General features: G+C 39.1%; 1 long non-coding RNA gene across 1 annotated transcript in view; it reads left to right on the forward strand.

Annotated features, from left to right (window-relative positions):
• LOC123511322 overlaps positions 1-12,905 on the forward strand; it is a 14,836-nt gene extending 1,931 nt beyond the window's left edge. The window contains exons 2-3 of the long non-coding RNA XR_006676752.1: positions 10,173-10,196; positions 11,628-12,905. This is a non-coding gene — a long non-coding RNA (uncharacterized LOC123511322). The remainder of the gene's footprint in view (positions 1-10,172; positions 10,197-11,627) is intronic.
• Positions 12,906-13,393: the final 488 nt, after the last annotated feature.

Genomic DNA, 13,393 nt, shown 5'->3' on the forward strand with positions numbered 1-13,393 from the left:
AGAGGACTTCTGGCTAAGCTTGAGCAGCTCGGCATCACAGGACAATTGCTGGAGCTATTCTCAAGCTATCTGCAAGGCTGGAGTCTGAGAATAGTGGTGAGTGGGTGCGCCTCTGCCATGCACCCAGTGGAGACCTCCATTCCACAGGGCTCAATCTTGGGCCCCATCCTGTGGAATGTATACTTCAATTACCTCCTTCAGAGCTTTTCATCAGCGTCGGCTTTGCCACTCTATCACACAGCTATAGCAGAGAGGAGGCAGTGAACGTGATCGATGCCACCAACCGCCAGCTTAGTGACATCATGGCCTGGGGCAGACTGTGGCAAATCAAGTTTGCTGCTGAAAAAACCCTGGCCTTGGTCATCTCACGTTCCCGGGAGGATGCCAGACAGATTGAAGGCCAGCTAAAGTTTGGGGAAAACACCCTTGCCATCAAGGACTCCATTAACATCTTGGGGGTGGAGGTAGACACCAAACTTAGCTTTGACCGCCACCTGGAGAGCTGGCACGCAAAGTCTCCCTGAGGGCGACACTCCTGCATCGAGTGCGACATCTACTTGAGGGCAAGGGCCTCATAACTCTGTACAAGGTGCAGGTGAGGTCCATCATGGAGTACAGTCCTCTCACTTGGACCTAAGCTCCCTATTGTAATGTAGTATTGAAAATATTTAAATAAAAAAAGAGAAAAAGAGAAAAAGAGAATAAGAAAAATAGAGAAAGGGAATATGAGAATAAGAGAGAGAGAGAGAGAGAGAGAGAGAGAGAGAGAGAGAGAGAGAGAGAGAGAGAGAGAGAGAGAGAGAGAGAGAGAGAGAGAGAGAGAGAGAGAGAGAGAGAGAGAGAGAGAGAGAGAGAGGGAGAGCGCTTCAGGAAGAGCATACAGGCCAAGCCCCTACGCCTGCTAAGAGGAGTTAGCATTAGAAAGACCACAGGGCCAGACGATGTCAGCCCAAGGACCCTGAAGCACTGTGCAACCGAGCAAGCAGAACCACTTTCACAGGTCTTCATGGCCTGCCTTGAGGAGAAGACCTAGCCCTCGGTGTGGAAAGAGGCACAGGTAGTGCCAGTACACAAAAGGAGTGCCAGGACGGAAGTAGCCAACTATAGGCTGAACTCCCTTCTGTCTATGGTGGACAAGGTTTTTGAAAGGGTTATGGCGAATGAAATCTTCCGTCACCTGGACTACAGCAACCTCCTCTCGAACCAGCAGTTTTATATTAGAGCTTGCCATTCTACTTAGACACTCTGGTGGTTGCTCTTGACATAGCAGGAGCCTTTGAATGGATGTGGCATGCTGGGCGTCTAGAAAAACTGCGTGGCAAGGAGACCTGCTCCATCTCCTGAGCAGGAAACTTCAGGTGGTCATCAACGGGGAGGCATCACAGGCCATGCCTGTGCAGGCCTCAGTTCCATAGGGCTCTGTACTGGGTCCTATACTGTAGAACTTGAATGTGGATGACTTGGTGCAGCTAGTGCCAGAGATAGCTGCAAACACCAATGACTGTACGCTCTCCCACTCCTTCAGGCGCTAGGACTCAAACCTGATAAAGGAGTGGGGAGAGCAGTGGCAGGTCGAATTTGCCTCTACAAAGACCTAGGTGATGGTAGTGTCCTGGTCCTGCACTGCCTCCCGTGAGATGGAGGGGCTTGTGAGGTTTGAAGACGCCACGCTGCCACTCCAGGACCAAATCAAGATCCTTAGAGTGAACGTGGATAGGGAGCTACGTTTAGACCTACACCTTCAGACAGCAGAGCGGCCTTCTTCGATCGTTGAGGAACTTTCCTGTTGTACAAGGCCCAGATAAGGCCTTACCTGGATCACGCTGCCCTGACGTAGATGTCTAGTACGGCCACCCATCTGAGGAAGATAAAGTGGAGCGACGAGCCATGAGATTAGTGGATGGTGCCACACCCCAGCCATTGCAGGACATGTCTCCTTTGGACCCGCTGGAGCACCGGCGAGATGTTGAAACGTTTGTGTTGCTTCGTAAGGCCCAGATACAAGAGGTGCCAAATTGTGCGAAATTGTTCTACAGATTCATAAGTAGAAAAATAAGGCAAAAATATACAATAGAAAGGTTAAAAGGAAAGAACGGGATGGTGGAAGACCCAAAAAGTATAGCAGAACTGTTAAATAGTAAATTTCAGGAGGTCTTTACTAAGGAATCCAAATTTGAAAGACCACGGGGTAATAGAAAGACTGTCTATATGAAAGAGATTAAAATAACCAAGCTTGAAAAAAAAAGAGTTGATAACGGAATTAGATGAAGAGAAGGCAATGGGACCTGATGAAGTCTCAGGCACAATATTAAAAGAATGTAGGGAACAGTACCAGTAGAATGGAAAAGAGCTGAGGTGGCTCCCATATATAAGAAAGGAAGGAAGGAAGAACCTTTAAATTACAGACTGGTATCATTATCTAGTGTAATATGCAAGATGTGTGAAAGAGTAATAAAGAAACAATGGATCGAGTTCCTTGAAGACAACAAATTATTATCAAATAGCCAATTTGGGTTAGAAAATGTCGGTCGTGTGTAACAAATTTACTGAGTTTTTACTCTAGAATAGTTGATAAGAATACAAGAGAGAAAGGGATGGGTTGACTGTATTTATTTGGATTTAAAAAACGCGTTTGATAAAGTGCCACATGCAAGATTACAGTGGAAGTTAGAGGAGAAGGGTGGCTTAAAAGGAAGCACATTGAGATGGATGGAAAATTGAGGGGGGAGAGAAATAAGAACGGTAGTTAAAGATATGAAATCCAAGTGGAGAGTAGTAGTAGTAGTCAGTATTGGCGGCAATACTTTTTCTTATATATGTAAATGACATGCCAGAGGGAGTGAACAGCTACATAAATCTGTTTGCGGACGATGCGAAACTGTGCAGAGTTATAAAGCAAAAGGAGGATTGTGAAATATTGCAGGAAGACCTAAATAAGATCTGGAAATGGAGTAAAAAGTGGGAAATGGAATTCAATGTGGACAAAAGCTATGGCTTGGAAATGGGAAAGAGTGAAAGACGACTAGTGGGAATCCATAAGATGGGAGATGGAGTAGAACTAGAAAGTAAAAAGGAAAAGGACTTGGGAGTGACGATGGAAGAAAACAATCAACCGGTAAGCCATATTGATAGAATTTTCAGAGAGACATATAATTTGCTAAGGAATATTGGATTAGCATTTCACTACATGGACAAAGAAATGATGAAATTGATAAGTATCATAATAAGACCCAGATTGGAATATGCAGGAGTTATGTGGACCCCCATAAAAGAAACACATAAGGAAGTTGGAGAGACTACAAAAAATGGCTACAAGAATGGTTCCAGTATTTGAAGGGATGACATATGAGGAAAGACTAAAGGCTATGGATCTACCAACCCTGGAACAGAGAAGAGAGAGAGGGGATCTGATACAAGTTTATAAATTGATTAACGGAATGGATCAAGTCGATAATGAGAAACTGATCCGGAGAGAAGAATATGACATTCGAAGCACAAGATCGCATAGTAAGAAACTGAGGAAGGGAAGATGTCTGAGAGATGTTAAAAAATATAGTTTCCTGCAAAGATGTGTTGAGACTTAGAACAGTTTGAGTGAGGAAGTGGTGTCAGTAAAGAGTGTGCATAGCTTTAATTAAAGAAAATTGTATTAGCGTAGATATGGAGACGGGGCCACACGAGCGTAAAGCCCAGGCCCTGTAAAACTACAGCTAGGTAAAACTAGGTAAATACACACACACACACACACACACACACACACACACACACACACACACACACACACACACAGCGTTGTGTAGTGGCTCGACTCCCGGGTGCGGAAAGGCAAATGGGCGAACATCTTAATATGTAGCCCCTGTTCACCTAGCAGCAAGCAGGCACGGGATTGTGGCATAGCTTTCCCGGTGTGTGGAATGTAGTGTGGTCTTAGTACTACCCGAAGATCGGTCTATGTTTCTGTGAGCTCGCTCCGTAATGGGAAGGGACGACCATAAACACACGCACACACACACACACACACACACACACACACACACACACACACACACCTGCGTAGTGTAGTGATTGGCACGCTCGGCTGACAACCGAGAGGGCCCGGGTTCAAGTCTCGGGAAGCGGCGAGGCAAATGGGCAAGCCTCCTAATGTGTAGTCCCTATTCGCCTAGCAGTAACTAGATACGGGAAGTAACTCGAGGGGTTGTGGCCTCGCTTTCCCGGTATGTGGAGTGTGTTGCGATCTCAGTCCTACCCGAAGATCGGTCTATGAGCTCTGAGCTCGCTCCGTAATGGGGAAGGCTAGCTGGGTAACCAGCAGGCGACCGTGGTGGTGAATTACACATACACGTAAGCAGAGAGAGAGAGAGAGAGAGAGAGAGAGAGAGAGAGAGAGAGAGAGAGAGAGAGAGAATAAAAAAAAATGTTTTTTTTATGTAACGCACTAGTAATTTTCCTAAATAAATATTTGTTTTCGTGCTTTATGGTATTGTTAGTTATTAATTTTTCCTTTTGTATGGCTTGCGTGATGCAATTGCCATCTTGCTTCCATTTCTATTGGTGATGAGACAGTATTTTTGGCAGAACTTTGAATATGTTAATGTTCTCTCTCTCTCTCTCTCTCTCTCTGATGTCGCCACAAGGGTAAGATCACTGACGCACCTTTGATTAAAAGTCACCTAAAACTACCTTGTGTGATTACAATTACATACTGTCCGAAAATGTTAGTTAAAGGAAAGTTTTTCAACGTAAAAAAGGAATACCGATATAGTTATTACCGTTGTTAAAGAAATGCCGGCATACCGGTATCATGTTCTTTTTTTTCGAGAAAAACAGCACCGGTACCTTTCAGAAAACTGGTAATACTGATACTCACTTTTTTGTTGATACCGCACATCCATAAACTATCACTGAGCAGTGCGGGCCCGTGGTGCTCATTTGGACCTGACGGATCATTTCTACCCAATGTACACCCAACTCCACTTCTCGTCTCTTTACTTTCTCGAGTGATGGTGGTTGGTATTGAATAATATTTTATTGTGTACAATGTACACAATGAAAACCTTACAAGAAAGAGGTAGCAAATGACAAATTGAATATTTGTCTGTATCAGTGACGAAAATGGACAGGTAATACTGTGGAGAACTGCTCCTTTTTAAACTTATGGCAACTCACTGCAACTGTTACCGGCTCAACACAGTACACAGTTGACATCTTGACACCGAAGTGACTGGTCTTACCAATCAAAAGTGAATATTTTGTTACGGTGAAGATTCCTCTCACATTCAGTTACATTGAGTATATTATCATGATATTCATGTGATTACATTTTCATGATATGAGTAGGACAAGAGATAAATAGATAGAATTCAAGTCACCAGGACCAGATGAAATTATATCTCAGTACTTAAGGAATGCAAAGAGGTCGTTAGTAAGTCGTTAGTTTTTGCCTTTAGGAAATCACTAGACTCAAGAGGTATCGGTAATACGGAGACAAGCCAATGAAGTACCCATCTTTGAAAAAGGAGATAAAACTACAACGTCTAATCATAAATCTGTCAGCTTGATTTCAATTGTAGGTAAATTAATGGAGTCATCAATAGCAAGAAACTTTAGGGAGCGTTTAGACAAGCACATAAATCACTCACAACATGGCTTTACGAAAGGAAAGTCTTGCCTTGCAAACTTGTTGGGTTTTTATTGCAAAAAGTTCACGAGGAGGCGAATAATTGAGAAAATTATGACATCTTATACTTGGATATTAGTAAAGCATTTGATATGGCATCACGTCAAAAGCTCTTGAGAAAGGTTAGAATGCACAGTATAGAGGGAAAATGTTAGGCTAAAGTAGGTATTGGTTAGGAGATAAACGATTCTAATTCCGAATGTGATTCAGTAATTAGTGGGGTGACCCATCAGTTTTAGGGTTATTGTTATTTTCAATACATAGTAATGATTTGGATAGTGGAATTAGTAGTGATATTAATGAATTTTGTGATGACACAAAGATGGGTATATTGATTATGTCAGATTCGGATGCCATCACGCTGGAGGGAGATTTGGATAAAATTAATGATTGGACAAACAGATGACAAATACAATTAAATATTAATAAATGCTAAGTACTTAATGTAGGTAGAGGAAATTCACACAATAGGTACGCAATAAACGAGCCTCTGCAGTAGGTTCAGAATATGAAAAAAGATTTAGGAGTCACAGTTAGCTCCGATCTTGGTTTAAGAAAGCAATGCTTAGAGATTAGAAATAACACAAATAGGGAACTAGGAATAAATTTTAGAAGTATTGGAATTTTATATTAAAGTTGTATATGACGCTGATCAGACCATATCTTGATCATGCTGTAAAGTTTTGGTCCCCACACTATACACAGGAAGTCATATAGATCTATTAGAATGAGTGCAAAGGGGAATGACTAAAAGGATACAGGGGATGGGGGATATTCCCTACGAATTGAAATTGAAGCTGTTGAATTAGTATTCCTTAGACTTAGAGAGACATAGGTTAAGTGGGGACATGATAGAATTATTCAAGTGGTATAAGGATTATAACAAAGAGGACATAAGCAAATTTATTAGGATTAGTAGCAAGAACAGAACCATAAATAGTGGGTTCAAGGTTGAAAAAATCAGATCTAAGAAAGAAATAGGAAGAAACTCGTTATTTAATAGAGTGGTTGATAAATGAAAATAACTCAGTAATGAGGTTGTTAATGCTAAGTCAATAGGGAACTTTGAAAAAAAGATTAAACAAATATATGGATGGGGATGATAGGTGGAAATAGGTAGGTATGTTTATCTAAGGACTGTCACCTCCAACGCAGCGCTCTTTCCCTTAAGCCTGATGACCTCTTGCAGCTTCCATCATTTACTTCTGTTCTTATATTAATTCTGTGATGGGAATACAGTTAAAGACAGCATCGTCCAGATGACAACACAACTCCATCTTTAGTACAGGAATACAAATACATATAGGACAAAATTTACGAAACAAAACACAATTTGAAATAATTTAGAAAGAATATCATATAATCGAAAGGAACGCTACGCGGCTACAGGAGAAGCAGGAACACCGGGTCGTCATGAAGTGGGTGAATTTGTCATGTACGTTATAGAAAAGTAGCACTTAACAACCACTATATTGCTGTTATTTGTACATGTTCTGTAATGACATAAATAGAAATTTAATTGGTCATTTGTGTACATTATACACAAGAAAATATTATTTAATGTCGCTAACATCACTCAGGTACGTAATGAGCCGAGGAGGAAGATTTAGGGTGACGTAGGACCACTCACAGGAAGTGGTTCCCGCTATAAAAACTTCAGCGTTAATTTCCCGTAACAAAACAAAACAGAATATGTGCATAAAATATTTTCGACTTGATATTACTTGAACTATCAAATTATGAAATATATACCTTAATTAATTTTTTTTTGTGTGTGTGTGTGTGTGTGTGTGTGTGTGTGTGTGTGTGTGTGTGTGTGTGTGTGTGTGTGTGTGTGTGTGTGTGTGTGTGTGTGTGTGTGTGTGTGTGTGTGTGTGTGTGTGTGTGTGTGTGTGTGTGTGTGTGTGTGTAGATAGATAGATAGATAGATAGATATGCATATATAGATAGATAGATAGATAGATGAATAGATGCACGCACATAGATACAACCCGGATCAGTCCTGTGCTGAAAATGAATAATCTGTACTATGATAAACTTAAGTGTGTGTATAGAAGTCATGTGTTATATCTAGAAAAAAAAAATGCATCCGGGTTTTGTCTATTCATGTGTCTTTTTTGCTAGAGGATACTTATAACTAATAAATAGTCATTATTTGAACCGTGGACGTCACTCTTGACGTCAAGGCAAAGAGTACTATTTATAGATGGGATATCTGCAAAATTGCCAATCCTCTGGCAAACATGACAGATCTGTGGATATATTAATGTGTACTCAGGTGTGTGTGTGTGTGTGTGTGTGTGTGTGTGTGTGTGATTTTACAATTATGGTCGTTTCATTCTGGGAAGAACGTTTAGGCGTTGGCTGAATACAGTTAGCTATGTTGTCATATCAGTTTCTCTTTCATGAGACAATTTACTTAACTTTTTTAAATGAAATTCAAGTATTATGTATGGATGAATTAATCTATACAAGACCATGCAGTGCCACGAATGGCTCAGGTTTTAAGATAACAAACAGTCTGTGTTTTATAAAACATAGATATCACAACATTTGACAACATATCTCTGCGGCGTTATCATATAGGCCGAAGCAGCTAGGTAACTAGAGTCAGGTTATTCAGGTCAGAGAGAAGGGTAGTCAGTCTCTCAGGATTTATTCTCCCGCCGGCAGTCACTATCACCTACGATGGAAGCAACGCCGAAATGCTCCCGTTTTCTTCACAGCCGAAAGAAAGAACTTATTTATAGCATGAATAGAAGCGAAAGTCGATGGGGAATTTTCAGAGCAACCCCCCACTCCTTCCGATGTCACCGCTGCTACATGTCCCTTAGTGACATGAGATAAAACATTGTTGTAGTAAATCTATGATGCATATAGATACATGGAACATTGATCATTATGATACTATTGACATTCTGTATCGACTTCTAAATACCCTTACGGATGGATAATTTTGAATGAAGTTGGTCAGAGCAGAAACATATTTTGTGATTATCTAGTGATACTGATATCAACATTTTAAACATGGCATATTACAAGTAAAAAATCTATTGATTTGGACAATGAAAATGTAAATATTCTGAATGTACTATATATGATCCGACATACTCAGAAACATCGTGATATAATTTTTTTTTTCGGGGGGTGGGGGGGGTTTAACATCTCTCTCTCACAATGCGAGCGCCAATCAAGACAAGATCAAGATACGGCAAAGTAATCCAGAACCAAAAAAAAAAAAAAATCTTTAATGGCTGGCTTCGAGTGACGGGAGAGGAATAAGTGAAACTTTCTTTCTTCTCATGGCGGAGTGGCATGGACATTGTAGCAGGAATTAACTAGTTGTCCAACAATGTGTTTGTTAAGTTCAATTAATGCAGTTCAGTTTTGGTTAGACAGCAATATTCTCGCCAGGACTCTCGAGCTGCTTATCCTTAATTAAAATTGTTGCATCCATATACTAATAAGCTGATTTACGTCACTTGGACTTTTAAGTGGCACAAACATGTTGTCTTCCTTGATTAATACACTTCTGATGAAGAGTGTATACTCCTTTACCAAATAAGTCTAAATGCCAATTCACTAAAAAACCTATTTATATACATTTGTTTATGAATAGAGTTCGATTTTACATATCTTACTACTTAGAAGGAATTATGTAAAAAATATATTATGTTAACTTATTGCATCTTTATGTTTATAGAATGACACTGTAGGTGTCTCACTGTGAGAGACATGTCTTGTGGTGCCACCTAGTGACAACCACTAGTTCTAGAAACTTCTGAAAGAGATCCTGCGTATTATTGCACCCTCTAGAGCAGAGAATAGTTTTTCAAAGAAAGACACGCCTTGAGTTTTACCTCTAGAGTGGTGTGGAAAAAGTCGAGACATGCACAAATAGATTATAAAGAATTTCTAAATCACCTGAAATTGCACAACACAGAGAGAGAGAGAGAGAGAGAGAGAGAGAGAGAGAGAGAGAGAGAGATGGAAAGGGTCGCCTGTCCTTTTCATCGAGTGTTAAGAGGATAATTGATCCTGTGAAGACATGGCAACGCAGCTCACGGGTGAATTCTCGTACTCGGCCAACGCCCAAAACGTTCTTCCGAAAACGAAACGATTATAACAATATTCATAAGATACCAAGGGACGCATGTATGTGAAGATTCTCGTTGCTGTAAGTGTGTGTGTGTGTGTGTGTGTGTGTGTGTGTGTGTGTGTTTGTGTTTGTGTGTGTGTTTTGTCGCTGTTGCTGTAAATGCTGTTTTTTTTTATCGTCTTTGTCGTCTTTGTTGCGTCGTCGTCATCTTCGTTGTTGTTGTTGTTATTGTTAATGTTGTTGTTATTGTTGTTGTTGTTGCTGTTGTTATTATTGTTGTTGATGTTGTTGTTGTTGTCGCTATTGTTGTTGTTGCTGTTGCTGTTGTTTTCGGCACCAAGTCAGCACCTGTTTTTTAATTCCTGCCTTTTCTCTGTTCAATTATATTTTTAGAAACCACCACCACGGAAAATACAAGTAAGTTATCGTATCTTTTTTCTTTTCCATTTTCCCTTTATAATGCAATTCAGAGACTGTCTCTCTCCCATGCACCGTGTTGAGTCGTTGAGTCATTGAAGCAAATGAGACAAGAGAATAGGGAAATATGGTGTCACATCGGTCTCACTCTTAGCGATGAAACTTTTTTTTTTTTTTTCTGTTACGTAACATTGCACAATTCATTGTTGTAGAAGTCATTGCCATCGCAGTTATTATCATTTCAAGTAATGATTCGAGAGTTTGTAAGGGGCATTTATTTTAGTTTGTTTGATGACTAATAATATAAATGAAGTATTCTTTTTTACTTCTCGGGGAAGAAAGTAAGCAAGTAGTTTTGTCAACCGGAGTGGACAAAGTAGAGAACAATGAATTATAATGTCATTTCCCTTACTGATTCGTGGGAAAAGATATGAATATAATGTACATGTTGCTAGACTACACATAACAAATTTTAGCATATTAATAATTTAGGAAAAGAAGGAAGAAAACATTTCTTTAAGAAGTTAGAAACTTACGACACATGAGTCAATTAACCAAAATCTTCTAAGGAGGTTCAAAATTTACGCAACAAGTAAAAGACTGTATCACACTTTATCTGACAAGTATTATTATTATTATTATTATTATTGTTATTATTATTATTATTATTATTATTATTATTATTATTTACATATATTACAAGTTGATCCTCTATACCTGTTTTGATAGTCTATACAAAAACCATCCATCCTATGCATTTCATTTTTTCTTCAGTAGTTCCATTAGGCCATTATTGCCTACTGAAGTATTATTCTAGCTCATTAGTCCCTTAATTTGCTAGTTCACAAGTCCATTGCCTTCTTGGTTGATTAGTCCCTTATTGTCCCAGCTAATGAGTAAATTTCTCTCCCAGTTCATGAGTAAATTGTTCTCCCAGTTCACGAGTCCATTGTTCCTCCAGTTCATGAGCTTATTGCTTTCACAGTTACAACTCCCTTGTCCTCGATCCCCCTAGTAGGTGCACCAGTACCAAAGTCTACTAGTCTTCAAAACATTTTTTTGACAGTTTAATTACCTCAGTCTAAGCATTTGTTGAGTAAGACCTCACACTTGACTGGTTGATTAGTTAATTAGCTCCCTACACCGTGTCCACCATAGTCACCAATGATAGTATTCCTTGTTTACTACCTTCCAAGTTCACCCGCACGTGAATAGAATAGTTCTAATCCACTAGTTCTTCAGTTCACTAGTTGCACTTAATTAGCTCTCCAGTCATTTGTTTTAAAGTTTATTAGTTTTAATTTAGTACTTCAGTTACTAATTGCTCACTCGTACATTTTAACAATGTCATCGTATCATCATCCTAATAGTTTACGGTCTTCTAGTGTCCTCAGTTCACTGTGTTACCTAAACTGTCCTCTCGTCACACAGTGGATGAGGTGGAGACAACTGTGACGGAGGGACTTGGCGGAGGCGGTGGTGAGTCACCTCCACGATCTCTCTCTCTCTCTCTCTCTCTCTCTCTCTCTCTCTCTCTCTTGTATTCATCGTGCATGTTCTCAGAATGAATGGATGCAACTCTTTGCTCTCCAGGGCAGACTCCGTCCCCGTTGATTAATCTTATAAAGGAAGGTCATGAACATCTTAGAAGAAAATATCAATCCAGACAAGTCAGAAAATCACGTCCCACCAGTAAGGAAATCTTGGTCAAAATCATGAAATTGACAACTACCAGCATTATGCTTGCCCTTTTTATTTTTTTTCTTCGTTAGGACGTCGCATTATCTATTTATCATGTTGAAGGCTAAAAAAATGTTTCATTTATTTCTATTTTCCTTGTCTATTCATTACTTGTGTGAATTGTTCACTCTTCCAATAATAAGGATATGAATTGGTTGGAATTTAACAAGAGAAGAAACTCAGCCAAACTCAGTTCGATCTTCCAATGATGTATGAGCATTACCTTTCTCAGGAGGTGCTACGTTTCTGGCTTGTGATAACAGTGCAAGAGATCTAACGATTTTTGATGCTGATATTGGAAATGTAATCCTTAAAAGTTAATGATTCATCGTATGTAATTCCAAGAAACTTAATTTTGTAAACTCTGTTGATTATTCGGTTATTTAATATTAAATTAGACATATTATTTACTTTTTTAGTCGTAAAGACCACAAGTTTGTCTTGTTTACATTTATAGTTAATCTATTTGCTGTGCACCATTGAGAAACATTTTTAATATCTGTATTAAGAGAGGCTAATAGATTATATGGATTTGGGGCAGTGAGGTAAAAAATAGAGTCATCTGCAAGTAGAATAGTATTGAGCTTATCTGAGGCATTTGGTAGATCATTGATATATATCAAGAACAATATTGGTCCTAAAATACTACCCTGAGGTACACCCTGGGTGATTAGGCGTTTACTTGATTGATGTTGTTTTATATTGGTTGATTGTGATCTGTCACTAAGGTAACTCTAAAGCCATGCATCCTCTATTTCCATAAAAATATAATTCATCAAGTAGTATTTTGTGATTAACGGTGTCAAAGGCTTTGCTTAAATTCATGAATAGTGCAATTACTGAATTTTTGTTATCAAGTTCAGAAAAGGCGAATGAAGAAAATTTGTTGAGAGCATCAAAGTGCTTAGACCTTTTCTAAAACCATATTGACATGAGGTTAATATATGTTCTTTGTCAAGATAATAAAAATGAAAAAAAAATCACAAGTGTTTCAAATATTTTAGAATAAACAGATAACTTAGAAATCGGTCGATAATTATTCATGCCATTGGTGGGACCTGTTTTATGGATTGGTGTAATATTTGCATGCTTCATTTTGGCTTGAAATAAACCTGTGGTTACTGAATCATTAAAAAAAAAATCATAAGAGGATATGCGGAAAGGGCAACATTTTCTTTCAGTATGGAAAATGGGATTTCATCAATGTGTGCTCTCTTATTTTTTATGAGCTTGATTGCCTTCATAATGTCATCTGTAGTTGCTATTAGGATTATCATTGAGTCTGGAAAGTTACCTTATAAGCAGGTTAGTGGGTTGTGGTGAGTATTAAGCAATTGATTATCTAAGGAAGGTGCTTTATCAGTGAAGTATTTATTAAAACCGTCAGCTATATCACTAGGAGTGTTTAAAATGGTGCCGTTATGGTTTATATTTGCAATATTTCTTGCTAGTGGTAT

Source organism: Portunus trituberculatus, chromosome 31 (assembly GCF_017591435.1).
Source record: "Portunus trituberculatus isolate SZX2019 chromosome 31, ASM1759143v1, whole genome shotgun sequence".
NCBI classification, from domain to species: domain Eukaryota; kingdom Metazoa; phylum Arthropoda; class Malacostraca; order Decapoda; family Portunidae; genus Portunus; species Portunus trituberculatus.